Raw genomic sequence first — 4,777 nt, 5'->3', positions numbered from 1 at the left:
GGGTTAAGAGGGGGGAGGGCTGCCACCAACATTCTTTGCCACAGGAACTCTCCTCTTTCAAAGCCCAAAGGTTCACACTGAGTGCCTTTCTCCCTGTGAATCTGGTGCTCAGGAAGAACCCAATCTTTTAAGAACTCACCTGATCAGGACATTTCAATACAGGATAATCACCATCTTAAAGTCAACTGATTTGGGACTTTAATTATATCTGCAAATCTCTTTATTGCAGCATTTGCATTAGTGTTGACTAAACCTGAGGGAAGGTGAATAACCATGGGGTGGTTATTGGGGGACATCATAGAATCAGCCTAGCATGGCCCGGATCTTCCCTTTGTGTTTAATGGATCACAGTTGGAAATAGAAGTTCAAATGAATAGGTGGTTGAGAGTGGTAGTAAAATGCATCCATTTTAGCCATGGAAAGTCTTCTTACACCCTAAAACCAAATGACATGTTTAATATTTTATAATTAATGTAGAGCAAATGAAAATTAAAGTGCAATAATTCATTCTTGACAGATGAATGGCTAAAAAACACATGAAAAATGCTCATCATCCCTACCATTTGAGAAATGGAAATCAAAACCACCTTGAGATATCACCTAACCCAGTGAGAATAGTGAGAATACCCACATCATAAAGTCCCAAACTTGCAGATGCGAGCATAGATATAGAGAAAGGGGAACAATTTCACACTATTGGTGGGTCTGCAAACTAATACAGCCTCTCTGTAAAGAGGTATGCAGAATCCTTAAAGAACTCAAAATAGACCTTCCATTTGATCCTGCAACCCCATTACTAGGTATGTACCTAGAAGAAAAAAATAATAATTTTTTCATAATGACATCTGCACCAGATTGTTTAACATAGCTCAATTCACACTTGCCAACATGTGGAATCACCCTATGTGCCAGTCAACACATGAATGGATTAATAAACTGTGGTATGTGTATATCATGGAATACTATTCAGTCATAAAAAAGTTGAAGACTTTACATCTTTTGTATTAATCTGGATAGAGTTGGAAATAATTCCCTTTCTTTTTTTGAGACATAGTCTCATTCTGTCACTCTGGGTAGAGACTTGTGATGTCATAGCTCACAGCAACCTCAAACTCTTGGGCCTAAGTGATCCTCTTGTCTCAGCCTCCCAAGCAGCTGGGACTACAGGTGCCCGCCACAACCCCCAGCTTGTTTTTTCTATTTTTAGTAGAGATGGGGTCTTGCTCTTGCTCAGGCTGGTCTCAAACTACTGAGCTTGACCAATCAGCCTCCCAATGTTCTAGCATTACAGGTGTGAGTCAAAGTGCCTGCCCAGAAATCACTCTGTTTATTAAAGTATCACGAGGATGGAAAAGCAAGTATTTAGTTTATTCAATACCAATATGAAGCCAGTAGATGAACTAATACATGCCCTCATAGGAGAAAAACTCAATTTAATTCAAGGTGGGGAGAAGGGGAAAGAAAAACGGGTATAGGGGAGGAGGATGGGAGATTGCTGGGCTCTCAGTGGGCACAATGGAAGGTATATGGCACACCTCCTGAGTGAGGGGCACCACTGCAACAGGGAGCTTACCTCACAAACGCAAACATTGGCCCTAATGGTTTGCACCCTCATATTAGTCTGAAATAAAATAATAATTCGTGCTCTCTTTAGAAGTTGTGGTAGTTATCTACTGCTATATAATAAATTTCCCCAAATTTAGCACCCCTAAAAAACAAATATTTATCATTTACCATAGTTAGTGATTCTCAGGAATTCAGGAAGATTTTCCCTGAGTTCTCCTAGCTCAGAGCCTCTCCTAACATTAGATTCCAGTTGTCAGCCAGGGCTGTGTCATCTGACTGTGGCTGGAGAGTCCATGAAATGTGGTTCACTCATATGATTGTTGAAGAAACCTCACCTCCTGTTGGCTGGTCCCAGGAGGCCTCAGTTCCTGGCACATGAACTTTCCCACAAGGTTGCTTATGACATAGCAGCTGGCTTCCCCAAAGCATGTGATCCAAGAGAGAGGGAAAACCAAGGTGGAAGCCACAGTGAGGTTTATGTCCTACAGAGTCACAAGCTATTCCATCCTCATTGCTCTATCAGTTAGAAGTGAGCCATTAAGTCCAGGCCACACTCACAGGGAGGCAACTAAGCTGCACCTCTGGAAGGAAGGAGGATCAATGATTTTGACTGCATGTCAAAAGGAAGATTACAATTATTATTTCAGGATTTTTAAAATTAAATGCTTCTTCATCTGATTATTTTTGTGTAATGCTTTCAACTTCTCTTTTCAATGTAATGATTAAAAGTTTAAGACATCACAGAGCATTAGGATCTACATAAGACTTTTGAGACAGAGAAAGGAGAATACGATAATACCTCTAAGTTTTCCATGCAAATGGCTTTAATAAGAATGTTCTCTTCAGTAAGTTGCTATAATGTTGAGAACATGTAGTAGCTGGATGATATACTTCCAAGACTTCAGTGCTTTTTATGCCTTTAAAATAATTATTTTTCTTTTTAAAAGAAGAGTTAGAGCTGGGAACACAGCTCTAACTGGCTCACACCTAACTGGCTCACACCTATGCTCCCAGTGACTGGAAAGGATAAGGCTGGAGGATCTCTTGAGACCTGGAGTTCCACAACAGCCTGGGCAACTTAGCAAGTATCTGAAAAACCAAGAAGGGGAAGAAGGAGAAAAAAGAAGGAAGAAGAAAAAAATTTTTTCAGAATTAGTTTGTTAAGGATGCCCAAAATGTTGATTTTTTTCCCTCAAACATCATCTTCAAAAAATATTTGCCTAATTGAATTGCTTGTCCCTTAGATAAATGTGAGTCTCAAACCTCAGTCTGCACACCTAGCTTAGCATTGTGACAACAATTTTTTTTATAGCAGCACAATTCATGTTTTTGCCCTATCCAATAAATGACAACAATTTTGGTTTGATCAGTAGGCAAAAATGGTTAACTCCAATCTAGGAACTGTTTATCCAAAGACTAGTTACTCACAGGGCATCTTATAATAAATTTAGTATTTTTCACAGTGTTTTCTAATAAGATGTGGTCAGCTTGATTCAGATACTACATGATTCTCAAAAGCACCCTATGTGCTTCTAAGGTTTTTCTAAAACAGCTTTGCTGTGTTTTCCATTCATATTTCTTTTATTCCATCCTTGCTTATTCTATTTTTTTAATCACTCCTAGTACAATACTGATCTTTTTTTGGTTGTAAAATAATTTACTAAAGGCACTATTGTTAAACATCAAACTAATTTCTTAACAATAAGGTACATCATTGTAAATGTAACAATTTATTTTTTATTTATTTATTTTTTTTATTAAATCATAACTGTATACAATGATATGATTATGGGGCATCATACACTCACTTCATAAACCATTTGACACATTTTTATCACAGTGGTTAACATAGCCTTTCCGGCGTTATCTCAGTTACTGTGCCATAACATTTACATTCTACATTTACCAAGTTTCGCAAATACCCCTGTAAGATGCACCACAGGTGTGATCCCACCGATTCCCCTCCCTCTACCCACCCCCACTTTCCCACTTCTCCCTATTGTTAAGTTGTAGCTGGGTTATAGCTTTCATGTGAGAGTCCCAAATTAGTTTCATAGTAGGGCTGTGTACATTGGGTATTTTTTCTTCCATTCTTGGGATACTTTACTAAGAAGAATATGTTCCAGCTCCATCCATGTAAACATGAAAGAGGTAAAGTCTCCATCTTTCTTTAAGGCTGCATAGTATTCCATGGTATACATATACCACAATTTATTAATCCATTCGTGGATCGATGGGCACTTGGGCTTTTTCCATGACTTAGCTATTATGAATTGGGCTGCAATAAACATTCTGGTACAAATATCTTTGTTATGTTGTGATTTTTGGTCTTCTGGGTATATGCCCAGCAGAGGAATTACAGGATTGAATGGCAGATCTATTTTTAGATCTCTGAGTGTTCTCCATATATCTTTCCAAAAGGAATGAATTAATTTGCATTCCCACCAGCAGTGCAGAAGTGTTCCCTTTTCTCCGCATCCACGCCAACATCTCTGGTCTTGAGATTTTGTGATATAGGCTAGTCTCATTGGAGTTAGATGATATCTCAAAGTAGTTTTGATTTGCATTTCTCTGATGATTAAAGATGATGAGCATTTTTTCATATGTCTGAAGGCCGTGCGCCTGTCTTCTTCAGAGAAGTTTCTCTTCAAATCCCTTGCCCAGCCTGCGATGGGATCCCTTGTTTTTTTCTTGCTGATGCGTTTGAGTTCTCTGTGGATTCTGGTTATTAAACCTTTGTCAGAGATATACCCTGCAAATATCTTCTCCCATTCTGAGGGCTGTCTGCTTGCTCTGCTTACTGTGTTCTTAGCTGTGCAGAAGCTTTTTAGTTTGATCAAGTCCCAGTAGTGTATTTTTGAAGCTGCTTCAATTGCCCGGGGGGTTCTCCTCATGAAATACTCACCCAGACCAATTTCTTCAAGGGTTTTCCCTGCATTCTCCTCTAGTATTTTTATAGTTTCATGTTTTAAGTTTAAATCTTTAATCCAATGAGAGTCTATCTTAGTTAATGGTGAAAGGTGTGGGTCCAATTTCAGTCTTCTGCAGGTTGCCAGCCAGTTCACCCAGCACCATTTGTTAAATAGGGAATCTTTTCCCCACTGAATGTTTTTAATTGGCTTGTCAAAAATCAAATAGCGGTAAGTAGCTGGATTCATCTCTTGGTTCTCTATTCTGTTCCAGATATCTACTTCTCTGTTTTTGTGCCAAT

Source organism: Nycticebus coucang, chromosome 9, assembly GCF_027406575.1.
Source record: "Nycticebus coucang isolate mNycCou1 chromosome 9, mNycCou1.pri, whole genome shotgun sequence".
NCBI classification, from domain to species: Eukaryota; Metazoa; Chordata; class Mammalia; order Primates; family Lorisidae; genus Nycticebus; species Nycticebus coucang.
The sequence above is the reverse complement of the archived record's forward strand: the minus strand, read 5'-3'. Positions refer to the sequence as shown.